At 39.1% G+C, this 17,160-nt stretch overlaps 1 protein-coding gene across 2 annotated transcripts in view; it reads left to right on the forward strand.

The window, feature by feature from the left end:
• LOC127063155 (E3 ubiquitin-protein ligase MIB1) overlaps window positions 1-17,160 on the forward strand; it is a 414,767-nt gene that overhangs the window by 301,543 nt on the left and 96,064 nt on the right. The window lies entirely within an intron of this gene.

Raw genomic sequence — 17,160 nt, forward strand, 5'->3', positions numbered from 1 at the left:
AAGGAAGAGGACGACGAGCGAAAGAAGAAAAAATAGAAGAAGAAAAAAAAGAACGAACGAACGAAAACTGATACGTAGTAACGTTGCGAATAAAATCAATGTCGATCCATGAAGAAAAAGTATCCCTTTCGTAGGAACAAACGGTTAGTTTTACTAGCCCAGTAGAAAATTCTCGAACGGTTTCCACGATTCAACGTTGAAATGAAATTATACATTCGCCATTCGAAATCGAGTTTGCGTCGCGAGGTTTGGGCGCGATGCACGCCGGCGTTTCTGTTTGTTTCGTTGATTTATGAAGCATGGCGGGGACACAAAACACAACGACTCCCGCACTCGGCCACCCCTGCGTATTCTATCTATATATACACACACACATATATATATATATATATCGTCTCTCGCTTTCTCTCTCTCTTTCTCTTACCCATACATACACGTACTTACGCACGCACATACGTACGCACATGCAACCCTCTCGTATAGCTGCTGTCCGCCCTCGGTGAAATAGAACAACGGCTCGGTGACGTCACGTGTAACCACGCCTGTTGGCGCGCGCGTGTTCACGCGACTGAGAGAGAAGGAAGTATAGGATGAGGAAGAGAACGATGAAGAGGAGGATGAGAGGAGGTGAAGGAGGAGAAGGAGGACGACGACGACGACGACGACGACGACGACGACGACGACGACGAATAGAAGGAGAAGGAGAAGGAGAAGGAGGAAGAGGAGGAGGAGGAGGAGGAGGAGAAGGAGGAGGAGGAGGGTCGTACTGGCAGGATGGCTCGGGCGAGCAGGCTCGTTTCCAAGCCACGCCGTGCATCGAGGAAGGGTGGAGATCGGAGTCGCTTTTGAGGGGCTAAAAGGGTAGAGGGACGTACCTACTGGCGGAGGTGTATTCACCTCCCCTTTCTCTCCTCTTCCAACCCACCGAATCCTCTCCCCTACCTCAAACCCTCCCCCTCCTCAACTCCGACGCAGCCGCCACCAATTCACTTTGTGCACTTTTATGCATATTCATTCGGCATCGTAATAGTCTCTCTCCCATTAATTCGAACCGGTCTGCCTGCTTGCACCTACACGTAAATCCAATATGTTTCCTAATGTAACCGACTTGCTTTTCCCTATTTTGCGTATGTCTGTAGGCGTGCATCTACGTGTGAGCGTGTGGGAGTTTTTTCTTCTTCCCTTTGTTTTCTCGTTTTGTTTATATATATATATATATATATATATATATATATATAATATATATATGTGTGTGTGTGTGTGTGTGTGTGTGTGTATGTATTTTCTTTTTTTTTCTTCTTTTTGTATTTTCAATATTTTTATTTCGATTAACACTTAGTTCGATAGGAGGATCGATTAAATAGATCTGTTCGTTTTATTTCGAAATCAGGGAGAATATGATCGAAGGAGATAGAGAGAAAGAGGGATTTGAAAGTTAGTGCGATTATATTATTATTATTATTATTATTATTGTTATTATTATTATTATCATTATTATGATAAATCGATATATAAGATATCGTTAGATAGAAACGAGAACAAGCTGAGACTGCGGTCAGTGAACAACAACAAGCTACGAAAGCGTTATGATTCGTTATGGATCGAGTAAACTCATTAGCTCGCATCTCTATGCATCGGCAGTCGTCGTTACGTAGTCGCATTCTGAATACAAATGCGTTCGACCGCTTAACTATATCTCATTCTTGGGTAAGAGAAATCAAGAGAGAGAGAGAGAGAGAGAAATAGTGTGAGAGAGAATCTGCGGAGAAAGAGATAGAGAGAGATAGAGAAAGGCGAAGTCGCAAAGTTATAGTGGACGTTGTCCTTTCACGTTATTCGAAACTCTGACTGGATCGCCGTTGGTATACAGAGAGAAAGAGAGAGAGAGAGAGAGAGTAGAGAGACGGAATGGGGTGCTTTGGAAAATTCAACGAAACAGGCGAATCGATTTGGTCACGGAGCAGCTGGTCAGGGACAGAAGCAATCGGAAGTCGGAAGGTTGAGGTAACTCGTGTCGAAGAACGAGACTGTCCTGGAGAAGTAGAAATAGAAGTAGAAATAGAAGGAGAAATAGAAGGAGAAGGAGAAGGAGAAGGAGGAGAAGAAGGAGAAAAGGAATTTTCTCAGAGAGAAAGAGAGAGAGAGAGAGAGTGTGTGTGTGTCGGTATTGAGAAGGAGTCACTGAAATAGACGTGGACCGAGGTGAAGGGAAGAGGACGGTGATTAGAGAATGGGGTTGGTTTAACTCGCGCTATTTGAGATAATTGATAGCCATAGAATGGGTTCACATCCATGGCCATTACCTGAATATATATATACATATACATACATACATATAGACACACACACACACATATATATATATATATTTAGAGAGAGAGAGAGAGAGAGAGAGAGAGAATCGTATCTCTTAGATGTATCCGAACTAATGCAATTTCCTTCCGCCTGGACAAGGCGAGGTACTGCATTAGCGATATATAACTCGCAACTCGCGCTCGAATTATTGTCACGTTGTCTCTTCTTCGTCCTTCGAAAGAGGAGAAGGAGGTAGATATCTCTACCGATTGTTTCAAGATCGAATTTTCTTCTCCTCTCTAAAATCGTGAGACTGGAAAAGTCGTAAAATATTTCTCCCTGGCGAATCACCGATCCTTCTCGATGAAGTCGCTCGTTTCTCGAAAGACCTATCTTAATCCGTACGTGCCTCTTCTGTACGTAACAATTTCCTCGAATACTCTCTCTTCCTCTCTCTCTCTCTCTCTCTCATACACTCTCTTTCTTTCTCTCTTTTCCTCTCTCTCTCTCTCTCTCTCTCTCTCTCTCTCTCTCTCTCTCTCTCTCTCTCTCTCTCTCTCTCTCTCTCTCTCTCTCTCTCTCTCTCTCTCTCTCTCTCTCTCTCTCTCTCTCTCTCTCAAGTTCTAACAAGCAATGCTTGCTACGAAGATACGCTCACGAAGAGATAGTTCTTTGGAGAAAATGGAGATATTCAGTGAACCGTGGAGACGAGCTAACGCGTTACCACCACTCGCTGCGGAATGATCGTGGCTTTGCGAAGGGATTTCAGGATTCTTAATCCTTAACTCGAGCCCTTTGTGCTGTTCGAACTAACCACGATCGTTTCGCATCGGTCCTTTCCTTTAATTCCTTCTACGATAACGTTTCAAGTAGAAACGAATAGAGAGATATACTGTATTCTCGTCAGTAGATATCCATTGAAAATTTAATTAAATCGAAACGCTTCGATCTACTATTTCTATTGTCTAAGCATATCTAACTGTAAATCGTGATTATCGTTGCTTTGTGAGTATTTTTTTATTTTTCTTTTTTTTTCTCTTTTCGTTTCTTTCTTCTTTTTTTTCGACAAATAAGTGACGATTTTTCTTCAATGATGATAACGGTGAGGTTCGGACTATAATGAAATCGAAATACTGATAAACTTAGTTAGACAGAGAGAGAGAGAGAGAGAGAGGACGAGCATCGATAACTTAACGACTTTATCCCCAACGGAGAACGATGATTACCGGCGCACAAAGAGACGCACTCAGTGTTCTGTATAGTCGACATACCATAACGAGACAAACTACTCCTAATTCCGTATCGTCCTTGTGAAAGCACCTCGACCTGTCTACAACCTGAATTCAGCTTGCTCCTGTTTCTAGTTTCTCTAGTGTCTACCTTTCTGTACTATTCCTCTCTCTCTTTCTCTCTCTCTCTGTCTGTCTGTCTGTCTGTCTGTCTGTCTGTCTCTGTCTCTCTTTCTCTTTCTTCCTTCCATCCTTCCTCCTTCTCTTCTCCTTTCTACTTACGTTTCAAGACGACTGTGGTAAACGGCAAATCGGATTATATCACTGGCGCAAAATCCTTACAAGTAATTAGAAAATAACGATCCGATCGAGAATATTCCGTAGAAATCCTTTATTTTATTTATTAATTGTTAAATTCGTTGATAAATTCATATAATACGATATTAAATTATCACGACGATGATAATGACGATGATGATGATGATGATGATGATAATGATGATGATGATGATGATAAGATTAAAAATTAACGAAACGTTCGAGAACACTTATGGGAAATTCCTTTTGTATTGTTTGATTACAACCAAATTAATTTTTCATTTTTCTTTTTTTATTTTTTTTTTTTTGATATAATATGAAATTTTCATAATAATAATAATAATTAAAAGATCTATATAAATACGAATTAGTTACGATATCTCGTTCGATCGTCGATAAAATAGACTAATGTAACACGATTTTCGTTCGAATATTTTTCTAACAAATAATTATTAGAAAAAGAAAGAGAGAGAGAGAGAGAGAGAAGAAGAAGAAGAAGAAGAAAAAGAAGAAGAAGAAAGATGAGAAATAAATTAACTCTCGAACAAATCTTGAATATAATGAGAAACGTCTTACTCGTAACGGGTAAGTTAATTTCGCGAGAAGAATCAAAGTAGCGGTAAGCCAGATAAGAGATAATTCGCGCGTAACTCTCGAAAATTTAAAATTCGACTGGTCGCTAAATGAAATAATAACACGTAAATCTGAACTGTGCGGCAGTCACGGGAACGTCATCCTCCTCGTTTCCATCCCCGTTCCCTTTTCATACTTTTCTTCGGTTAATAAGCACCACGATGAAGATATATGATCCGAGCAGACCGACCGACAAAACTCGCGTAATTGCTTTTATCTGCATTTATTAACATAACTCTCTTTCTCTCTCCGTCTGTCTCTTTCTCCTCTTCTATTTATCTATCTCTCTCTCTTTCTGCATCTCTCTCTCTCTCTCTCTCTCTCTCTCTCTCTCTCTCTTTTCCATTCTCTTCTTATCAGAATTCAAGGTGCCGACCAAACTAACTTCGTTTCTGTCACAAAGACTTATCGTACGATTTACGATCCCTTGGAATAATTCCGAGCTCTATGAGAAAGGAAGGTTATTATATAGAAGCTCGTATTAAACGCGTAGAAATATTCGAAAGCGAGATAAAGACAGACAGATAGAGAGAGAGAGAGAGAGAGAGAGAGAGAGAGTAAGAAATAAAGATAGAAAGATAGAAAGAAAGAAAGAAAGAAAGAAAGAAAGAGAGGAGCTCGTCCATCTCCGACATTTTAACGAATTAAATTCCCTCGCGCTTCGCTTGCATTCAGCCGGAAACACCGAAGGTGTGCACAGTGTGCCAAGAAACTGGTTCAACTGGCATAGTTATTTCTTTAGGAAAAAGAGAAAGAGAACTATTTCTCCAGCGAATTCTCTGTTGAACCAAAGAAACTCCTGGTGTTAGCCCTTCGCCGGACAATACTGACCTTTCTAAAAGCACTCGTTTTATCTCTTTCTCTTACTCTCTTTCTCTTTCTCTCTTTCTCTTAAGCACCCTTTTGTGGCCCTCGAAAAGAAGGTACTCTGTATTCGACCCTAAGCGAACTAAATGGTGCGAATGCTTCAAGAGAGCTTGAGATTCTCTCGGGGCAAACCGATTTTCACGCATTGGAAATAAATGCTTGTCGATTAAATATACAACAATAACAAAGAATGGTCTCGATTATTCTCTGGAAAAAAAGAAAAAGAAACGAGAAAGAAAAAACGGAACAATGATCTTATACGTCTGACATTAATTATCCGAAATATCCTTCGATACAATTAATTGATCTTATATATCAAAGGGTAGGTCAATTTTTATTTCAAAAAAATAACAAATATATATATATATATATGTCTATGTGTATTTGTGTTTGTGTATGTAACTTAACGTCAAACTAATAGTTATATAACTAAAATCCCCAATAGCCATATTACTAGCATAGAGAAGGTGTTACTAGGGTAGTGTGAAAGGGTTGGACTTTATCGCTATGCTTTTCGGATGACCATGTTCCATGGAAGGCAGCTTGTATGGGATAAGTGGATACTTGCTTTCGAGGTGGCCAGCTGTATCAGAATGACCGACTTGGATATTAAAGCAACGGTCTACAACGATGGCTGTACCATCGGAGTTAGTATTAAGGTTCGTGCACAACGCATTCTCATGGGTGCAATACTCCGTGGCTACGAATTAGCTACGCGATCTCACCGTTTCCCTTGAGTTATCGTATCGTACGAGTCAAGTACCATTCGTACGTGGAAGAACGGCTGCTTTCGTGCTCATTCTAATGTGCTCGTTTCATCCTATTCTCTCTCTTTCTCTCTCTCTCTCTCTGTCTCTTTCTATCTCTCTTTATATCTCTCTATCTCTTTTGGATGCACCAGTTGTGTCCCATGCTCCTTTCTCGAAACTCTTTACCTGAGATATCGTATGACGTGATTTCTTTCTTTTTTTTTTTTTTTTTTTTTAAATAAGTCAATATGTGATTTACATTTATTTGCTCAATTTTCTAAATTCATATGTGATTTATATTTATTCATTTAAGTAATCAATTATAAATAATTACTTTATAAATTAATATGTGATTTACATTTATTTGTTTGCATTACGAAAATTAGTAAAATGCAACGTGTCCTATCAATTGTACCACGAAAAAATTTTTATTTGTTGGAATTATCTATCTGTTTTCCTTTCTTTTTTTTTCTTTTTTTTGTCTTCCTGAAACAAGAGCAGCGTTTCTAATATGTTCATCGAGAAAAGTGTCTAATCAAACGCCACACATTTTCGAGTAATAAACGCTTTCATCTTTCCCAACGTTGAATTAATTTTGCTGATTCATTTACGTCTGTTTCTAATTTCTCGCACGTGTTACATGTTAACGTCGGTAGTAACGATTCGCAGAAACATCGGGAATAATAATTACACAGATAGCTATTTATCATTAGGCGACTATGAAAGGTCCTTTCTAAATCGTAGATAATTTGACGTATGGATTGAAGAGGAGTAGTAACAGCTGCGATTCTAAAAGAAAAAATGCTATGGATGGTAATAATTTTTGGAAAACAAAAAATGATGATTAATAGAGGAAAAGAGAGGAAGAGAGAGAAAGAAAGAGAGATGAAAAAAAAATTGTTGATTAGCGAGTGAATACATTTTCTGACGTAACAACGATTCGACTCGTAATTGTTAAGTTTCTTTCTTCATATTGAAAAGATAAAAGAAACTTGGAACAAAAAATATATAAAATATATATATATATATATATATATATATATATATATATATATATAAGAAAAGATAGAGAAAAGAAAACGAGGTTTTAATGACGAAATGAAACCGGAAGATGAGATATTGAATAACCAACGATGTTTGCAGTACTACTTGATTATTCTTTTCAGTAGAACGAACGAGTATTCTCTCTTACTCTCTCTCTCTTTTTCTTTAGTTCAAGAAAATCGATCTATACACCCTTGTCGCTATATCTTATATCTATATAATAATCAAGAAGTTAACATAAAAGATAAATTTGACAGAGATAATCGTTTTCTTTTTCAACACGTACGCACGCACGCATACATATACATAAATACACATATCCAAGTTCATTTCCCAGTCTCAATCGTATACTTAATCTAGACGAAAATGGAAAACGAAGGAAAAAGGTTTGGTCTCTTAGAAGGGTAGGCTTTCGATGGTTAGGTTCCGAGTATTATAATCCTTCGTAACTAAAGACAGCACCAAGGATTCACCGAGTTGAGGCGTGGTTATGCGTGACCACGGGAGTCAACGTTGACACAAGCCGCACGGCATACGTTATGGTGATTATGGCTGTAACAACAACCTGCCGGTATCCCACATTACCTAGGATCTCGTTACACGCACTTGGATGAACTGCCTATAATGGGATAACTCCTACCAAGAAGGTCCTTGTAATTTATATCCCACTTCTACCAGACCTAAACTCTGCGTATAAATCCTCTCTCTCTCCTCTAATCGCGTTGAAAACTTCTCTATAAATTTTCGTATATATCATTTCGTTAATCGAATTATACAGCGTTATATATATTACATTACGTGTCAAACGATAATCGAATAAAAATTAGATCGATCGATCTTCTCAATAAATTCTATCGATCGATTCTCATTGAACAAATACAACGTAACTTACATCCCTATCCCTTCTTCTCGAGGATAAACTACGAAGTATACGAGTTGACGCGAACCAACGACGAAGACCTTGCCGAAGGTCTACCGAACTATAATCCGGATCTGACGTGACAAGAAAGCCAGCCAAGCTGCACCACTTTAGCACTAATTACTGCCTCCATACGTCCGTCGTTGCCGTGTAATTTCCTCGCGTGGCATCCTTTATCACATCTAATAACACCCCCGCCCACCGCCCATCACCCTCTGATGCCACCCATCTCTCCAACCGACTCTATCCCATCGCACAAGCGCGCGAACCAATTTCAAACGGACTATTAACCGAAAATAATATCAAGGATTTATCGAGAAAATTGTCGAGAGATCGAAATCGTCAAAAAGTCACAAATTTCTATCCTTTATATTCTCTCATAAAATTAATTCCACCGATTCGTCTTGATACGAATTAAAATAACAAAAATTCCTTTATTCTTATCAAATAATAAAAAATATTTCCTCCCCTTTCTTTCTTTTCTTCCCTTTTCCTTTTTTATAAAAATAAAGAAGGATCGTATTATCGTCGTATTAAATTCTCAAAATTATCTTGTATATTTATAAGACGACTTGAGAGAAAAAGAAAGAAAGACAGATAAAAAGAGAGAGAGAGAGAGAAGGAAAGAGACATAAGTAAAGATATATAAAAGCTCCCCTTCCTCTCCTCTCCCCATATACTTTAAATCGAGAGAAACGTATAAAGCCGAGAGTATTGTTTTCAAAGCCGATCAGCCCGGAAAGAATAAAGTTGGCTTACAGTAAAGAAAGTGGACGTTACGATGTACGTCTAAAGAAAGAAATAAAAAGATAGATAGATAGCTAGAGAGAGAGAGAGAGAGAGAGAGAGAGAAAGAAAGAAAGAAAGAAGGAGAAAGAGAGGATTCTTTTCTCGAAACGATCTCTCGAACGATCAGGACGAAGAACCGGAGGTCTTCGGAAGAGTCTTCTCGAAAGTATTTCTCGTGAAAGTCTCGAGGGTCATACAATTTGAACGAACGATTTTTGTCGCGCTAAGGAACGATTAGACGGAGCTGCTTCTACTACTGCTGATAGTGATGGCGATGACGATGGGGATGGCAATGGTGGTGGTGGTGGTGGTGGTGGTGGTGGTGGTGGTGGTGGTAGTAGTGGTGATGATGGCGATGGTGATGGTACTGCTCTGGTGTTGCTTTGGTAGTGCTACTGCTGCTACTGCTACTGCTACTGCTGCTGCTGCTGCTGTTCCAAGTAAAGTCGAAGAAAGTTCGTCGTAGTCGCTAATTGCTGACGCTCAGTAAGAGCAGTACCTACCTACCTACCTACCTACCTACTACCAGCAGCTTTACTGGCACACCCCTCTATCAGCACACCCTTCTCATCATCCACCTTGTCGTCGACGTTTTCCCTCTCTCTCTATCTCTCTCTATCGCTTTTGCTCGCTTGCTCGTTCGTTCGCTCTCGAGCACGCGCTTTCTCGTCAGGTGATCCTTTATGGTACCTAATGAACCTGACTCCGATTTCAACCGAAGAATAGTCACGATAAGATGAAAGGATAATCGTCTTTCGCCTTACGATCGAGAAACGAGTACGACAGTAAAGGACAAAGGCGTGGCAAAGTTCGAGTAGGACGAAAGAACAAGGATTAAGAGAAGAGAGAGAGAGAGAGAGAGAGAGAGAGGCAAAAAATAAAGTTCGTTCTTTTCTTTTTTTGTTATACCATCGTCACACGATTTTATCTCAAATCCTCGCACTTCTATGTGTGTATATATATATATTCTCGTGCACTTTTCGATCTTACCAACTCACGTTTTTATAAACGATTCGGTCGATCCTAGATTCCAATACGATACATAGAACGTATCGAAAGCGTTGCTGTAATATAATACGATCTTTTTCTTTCTTTTCCCTATTTCCTCTTTCTTCTTTCTCTTTTTCTTTTCTTTTTTCCTTTTTATTTTTTTCTTTCTTTCTTTATTTATTTCTTTCCTTGCTCGTATAAACGAGAATGAAACGCAGATTCGACCTAGCAGCGTATCCATATTTTCACCGACAGTATAAGAGACGGAAATTTTGATACGCATTACCGAGACAGACGCAACCCTGTTGTTTCATATTTACTTTCATTCACACCAAACGAAAACGTTGCGGTTTCGGGCCCGAGATAAACAAGCCGAACGTATTCGAATTTAAATAGAAAGAAAAAGGATATAGTCGATGATAGCTCGGACCAAGTTATTTTTGTTTCTTCTTAGAGAATTGCTTTTTGAAAAGAGAATGAAAGAGAGAGAGAGAGAGAGAAAGAGAAAGAGGATGAGATCCACGAAGAAGTTTCAAAAAGTGAAGTTAGCCAAAAGTTTTTTACTCGATACCATCTCACTCCTCTGTGTAACACTGTGTAACGTTCTTTACTATCGGAGTCCCTACTCTTCTATATCTATGAGTTTACACACACGTCCCGACGATAGCCAAACTGTAGCAAGCATGTCTAAAAAGAACTACGAAATCGTAGGCTGTGATCTCGATCGCTATCTATTGGTTCGGCGTCGATTTGGTCTCGCCTTTCTCTCTCTCTCTCTCTTTCCTACTCTCCCTCTTTCCCTCTCCCTCTCGAGTCGTACCGAAAAATCCTATCGAATCATCTACTTGCCGAAGTACTTTCAAAGCGAATCACATCGATACCGATCGTATCGAGCCCCCGCGTTCTCCTCGATATACTCCTACGGAATTGGAGCTCGGCTTCCGTTTGCTTCTTTCTCTCTCTCTCTCTCTCTTTCTCTCTCTCTTTCTCTCTCTCTCTCTTTCTCTTTCTCTTTCTCTCTCTCGATTTCGAAGCGTTCCGAGCACTCGATATTCCTCGAGTTAGTCGAGTAGTCCCGCCTTTGAATTCGTTTGTCAGGCCATTCATTTCCTTCCTCTCTTTTCGATTCTCTCTCTCTCTCTCTCTCTCTCTCTCTCTCTCTCTCTCTCAGTTACCCTTCTTCCTCTCTCTTTCTCTCTCTCACTTTCTCTCTCTGTTTCTCTATCTATGTCTCTGTCTCTCTTACTCACCCTCGTACTCTCTTTCTCCTCGCAAGGCTAACTTGCAATTAGTAGAAAGCAAATTTGTTTTCCGGAGTTCCCGATTCTCAATGATTTTCGAACGCGATAGCGTGCCGCGCGCTGCTGCTCGACGATACTGGCGATAGCTTTCGTCCCTACATGATGGCTGTCGAGAGTTTGAAAAGAATTCGTTTCCGCAGATCGTTCCTCTCTACAAATCCTACATCGGCGGCTATCTCCTCGTATCGTACTCCTATTTTCTATCTTTTTTTTTCTCCTATCTGTCTATCTGTCTTTCTCTCGTTCTCTCTCTCTCTCTCTCTCTCTCTTTCTCCCAATGAATTATAATAATTTTATTAAATATCACGCAACGATTTCTATATAAATACATAATTCATTAAATTATTTCTACGTAGCTATATAAGTATTATAAATATGTATGATAAGGTATGATAACAAACGTGCGGAACAAATCAATAAAATTATATCCTCAACGAAACGAGTACAAAAGACGGTCACGTATCGGATGATATCACGAGAGATATAGAAAAAGAGAATTGACACGGAAAAACAGAGACAGAAATACTCACACACACACACACACACACATGCACATACCTATAGACAGAGATGAGAGAGAGAGAGAGAGAGAAAGAGAGAGAGAGAGAGTAGAGAACGGAGTTAATTAATTTGTCCGTCTCACCGGAACGTTACAGCCCTCGGAACGGAACCGAGCTACCTCGCTCGTCTCCATTTGCAATGATAATTTGTCGATAGCCATTGCAGCGTAAACGTTAAGCACACGGGTACGATGTCAGCGATTCGTCGCCGTTCGAATTTCGAGCGGTAGCTAAATTAATTAATCTTCATGAGCTCTATCTCTATCACCCTTTTCCCCTCTTTCCTACTCCCTACTCCTCCTCATGTCTCCATATATATGTATATGCGTGCATGCGTGTATACGTGCGTGTACAACCCTTTCTCCGATTGTTCCCGTTCCCTAACAATTTTTTAACTGATTTACGTGGTATATTCATGACAATTGCGGATCGCAAATTCCATGAAACGCGATAAAACTCGTTGGGTCGGGTATGTTGAACGGGAATGGGTTCTAGCTAGCATGAACGTGGAAAGAGAACGAATACGAGAGAGAGAGAGAGAGAGAGAGAGAGAGAGATAGAAAGAGATAGAATGAGAAAGGTAGAGGGAGAGAACATTCGCGTTACGTACGGCCATTCCCACGCGGCTAAATTTTTCGCCACTATACGAGTAAGGTTAGTCAATTATTTAAAACGGCGAATCGCTCGTACGATATCACCGTTACGCCGAAATTCGTTTAACGCGTTTCCACTTCTTCTATCCGCGTTGAACGAGGAAAAATATGAAGGAAGGAAGGAAGAAAGAAAGAAAGGGAGAAAGAAAGAAAATAGTACGAGAGAAGAAAAAGGAAAGAAAGGAAGAACAAAAAAACACAAAAATAAAAAGATGGATGGATGGATAGATGGATGGATGCATGGATAGATGGATGGATGGATGGATAGAGATAAAAAGAGAGAGAGAGAGAGAGAGAGCGGAAAACGACCGCGAAAGACGCGTAAATAATTCGCCTGAGTTTCCTGCCATACGTTCGATATTGAAAGACGGATAAGCATGGAAAGAGAGGATAATACTCGAAACGATACTAGGGTGCTGTTTTCTCTCTCGTAAAGGAAGAACCAAGAGAGAAAGAGAGAGAGAGAGAGAGAGAAGAAAGAAGAGGCAAATGGAGAAGCAACGGAGTGCTTCCTCGACGGGATAAGCCTGGAAAACGACGATTTTGTAGGGAAAGAGGTAAAGAGAGAGAGAGAGAGAGAGAGAGAGAGAGAGAGAGAGAGAGAGAAGGAAAGTAAGACAGAGAGAAAGAGAGAAAGAGAGAGAGAGAAGGAAAGTAAGACAGAGAGAGAGAGAGAGAGAGAGAGAGAAGAGAGACTCAACGTGCAACTTCCAGGATCTCTTCTCCTTCTGTATACTCAGCCAAAGTATAGTAGGTAGGTTGATAGTATAGGTCGCGGAATACTACCTACTCGATCCCCCACCGTATGGCCAAGCTTGAGTATCTACTTTGGCATACGGTCTCCACAGTGTCGTCAAGGGTCCGAAGCTACTTTATCGCACCGGCCGTAGCCGGTGAGTGGAAAATTTAGTAAAGATAACCGAGGCGCATTAGGTTTAGGCCGTGTTATATCTACTACTAGTATTAGTAGTAGTAGTAATGTAGTAGTAATAGTAGTAGTAGTAGTAGTAGTAATGGTAGTGGTAGTGGAAGTAGTAGCAGTCTCGGACCAATGTCATCAACAGTACTAGCAGTAGCAGCAGCAGCAACGTCACTAGCAAAAGCAGTCTCGCCTATCGTCTACTACTATGGTTACTAGCTGAAGGCAACCAATGAGAAGAGCAACCACCGTTAGGTGATTCTCTTCGTCCTTAAAAGTGGACTTAAAGTTAGCCGTAGATTAAACTTGGATTTGGGTTCTCGGTCTTCATCAGTTTCTGTAAACCTACATCCGATTACAGCTAACTAAGCTTATCCCTTCAACTAAATTCAGGTGAATATATATATGTATATATATATATAACATGATTGAAGTTGACGAATCGGATTAGACATTTTCAATTACATTTTCAACTATATATATATATGTATATGTGTGTGTGTGTGTGCGTGTGTGTGTTATTCAATATTTAATACAAATATTGAATAACATGTAAATAATTAATTTTAGATAAATACATCATTAGGGAATATATATATATATATATATATAGTGAAGATAAAAACTGTGATTCCCTCAAGAACGTTATCTTTCCAGATAATAAGGAAACTAAATAAAAAAAAAAAAAGAAGAAGAAAGAAAGAAAAGAAAACAAGAGGAGGATTGCTTGCACTGGAAAAAAAAGAAAAAGAAGGATAGAGAAATAGAGAAGGGAGTATCATGAGAACGAAAACGTGCGCTGAGTGAATTAAAGGGACTTGTCCGAAATTTTCAAGCGCCCACGCGAAAACCAACGTAATTAAAGAAGCGTCGCTACTGAGTGAGAGACCAAGCAAAAATTATCTTTTACATTATCACCAAGAGCAAAAGTTTTCCTCTTAAATTGTCCTTTTCTTCTACGACAGGGAGGTACGTTCCTTATCCTCCTCCCTTTCCTCCTCCACCTCCTCCTCCTCCTCGTCCTCTTTCTCGTCCTCTTTCTCCACAAGTCGGCTTCTTCTTTTCTCTTTGTGGGTATTGTGAGCGCGAATTGTGTCGCCGAGGGTCCAGGATAGACGAGGTGTTGTTTAGGAAACGAGGAAGAACAATTGTTTCCTTTTCTCTCTCTTTCTCTCTCTCTCTCGAGTAAAATAAAAACAAGTAGAAAGTAAAGAAAACGACGAAGGTAAAAGTAAAAAGAGAGAGAAAAAGAAAATGTCCGCTATCGTAGAAACAAGAAGATAATATTCCACGCGTAAAGACTCGCCGACAATGCCGACTCGTTATTGCATTCGTGTTGTTTTCATCTTCTCTCTCTCTCTCTCTCTTTCCCTCTTTCTCTTTATCTCTAGATTCTACTGAACATCGGGATAGCAAGAAGAGAGAAAAAAGGGTAAGATTAGAGAAAAAGAGAGAGAGAGAGAGAGAGAGAGAAAGAGGAAAATGAGAAGATACACAGGAAAAAGTCACTCTCTCTCTCTCTCTCTCTCTCTCTCTTTCTCTCTCTCTTTCTCTTTCCCTCTGTATCTATCTTTCTCTGTCTCTCTTTTCCTTGGTTGCTCGAGTCGCACGACTCTGACTTATTGAAGCAGATTGGGCTTTTTACGGGGACGTAAAAACATGATGATAACAACGATGGAGATACGCGAGCGATACTCCTCCCAGAAGTTTCCCTCTGTTGTTCAGTGTTGTTTTTGATATAGAGCTTGGTTCATGAGTGGCCGTAAGCGCTCCCGAACGCTACCTTGCTAGCTAGCTAGCTCTCTCTTTCTCTCTCTTTCTCTGTGTCTTTCTCTCGCTCTCTCTCTCTCTTTGGTCCTATGTACTATTACAGGGGACGAACTTAACGACGTATTTCGCTTTACGTCGAAAGGTACCAACGGCGTGTATCGTTCTTCCACCAATGCGTTTCCCTTTTTCCGTTTTCCTCATATTTCTTCGACGTAAGCGAATTTGTTATTTTCTTTATGTTTTTATTCCTTCTCTTTCTCTTTTTTCTTGTTTCTTCTTTTCCTTTTCTTTGGTTACATTTTTTTTGTCTTGTCTTTACGTAATAAGAACTCCACACGTGAAAATGTTCGTTTTTTCGTGTTTTTTTTTCTTTTCAAACGAAAGCTCGTTATCACCACGTTCGAATATCCCAACTAGCTATATATATATATATATATATATATATATATATATATATATATATATGCGAAAGAATGTTTCTCTTGAAAAAAAGAGAGAAAGAGAGAGAGGAGGGGAGAAAGTTCTCCTTTTTCCTTCAGTTTTGTTTTCTTTCATTTTTTTATATTCTTTTATTATTTTTTTTTTATCCGTTTGTCTTTTTTTCCTTCTATCGAAGCCACTTTACGTTCGAATTTTTGATCGAAAAAAGAAAAAAAAAAAAAAAAAGAAAAAAAAAGGAGAAAAAGAAAAAAGAACACTAGCAACGAGCGCTCTATTTTATTCGTTTCGAAGCCTTCACTTTGTGAATAGGAGATCGTCAGTGCGTACTTTTTATTATTTATTTATACATTTATTTATTTATTTATTTATTTATTTATTTATTTATTTATCATTTTTCTTCTTTTTCTCTTTTCCCTTTCATTTTCATTTCTTTTTTCCTCTTTCCTTTCTTTCCTCAAAAAGCAACGATAAATAACGATGTTCGATCGATCGATCAATGAATCGAACGATCGATGGATAATCGAAGAAGCTTGAAATCGATAACTCGAATATCTGCGTACTATTCGCGAAGACGTATTACTCTTTATCGATATTCATGACGTATAGACACGAACTTATAATACGGAATAGCTAACGAAATTTTTAATGGGTAAAAAGTAACGAGTAAAAGGTGGGTGAGGAAGAGGAGAAAGAGGAGGAGGAGGAGGAGGAGGAGAAAAAAGGTAAAGCAGGGAGGATGAAGAGGAAGAGGAGGAGGAATCGCTTCGAGTGCCGCGCGTATTACATATTATAGATATTTTCCAATAACGTCGCGTTTCCAACGATGTAATTCGAGCGTATCGAGGATCATCCGAGCGAATAGAACGAAGGAGAAACGAAAAGAGACGACGCAGGACTTTGGGTGTAAGCGTTAGGACGTGCCTGTCGTCATGATGGAGCGAAAAAAATAAAGTCTTGGAGGAAATTAATGAAAGGGATGCATTTTTAAGGTTAACGAAAAAGAAAACAAAATCAAAATAAAAAGAAAAGAGAAGAAAGAGAAAGAGAATACAATACAATTTCTAAATTATTTTTTTATATAGTAATAATTAATTCATAATTAATAATTTCGTAAGTAATAATGTTCTATTATTATTATTATTATTATTATTATTATTATTAAGTAACGATATAAATAATATTCGTAATATTTATATGGACGATCTCATATTCTTTCAAAAAAAAAGAAAAATGAAAGAAAACTATAACAAAATGACGACGACAACGACGACGACGAAAACGACATTGCGTCCTGATTTCACAAAGGAAGTTCTCACGTATTGAAGAAGGAGAAGAAGCCAAGGACGAAGGACGCGGGACCACCCAGACCGCGTTGAATTTACGTTTCCTTTATTTCGACTATCCCGATGCAAATTATAATGCCGTATGAATTATTCACGCGGTCGAACCAACGCCGTTTGCCTTTATTGCAGATCGTGATATAAGCTCTCTTATAAATATTCAATCGTACCCGACGCCGATAATAATTGTTTCGAAGGTCGATATCTTTCCGATTTGCGAAAGGTTACGGTTGGTACGATCAATTTTATACGTTTAAATAACAACTATCGATCGGATTGTTAAATAGCAAGCATAAATTGTATTGTTTTAGAATGTAATTCTCTCTCTCTGTCTATCTCTTTC

Source organism: Vespula vulgaris, chromosome 4 (assembly GCF_905475345.1).
Source record: "Vespula vulgaris chromosome 4, iyVesVulg1.1, whole genome shotgun sequence".
Classification (NCBI taxonomy): domain Eukaryota; kingdom Metazoa; phylum Arthropoda; class Insecta; order Hymenoptera; family Vespidae; genus Vespula; species Vespula vulgaris.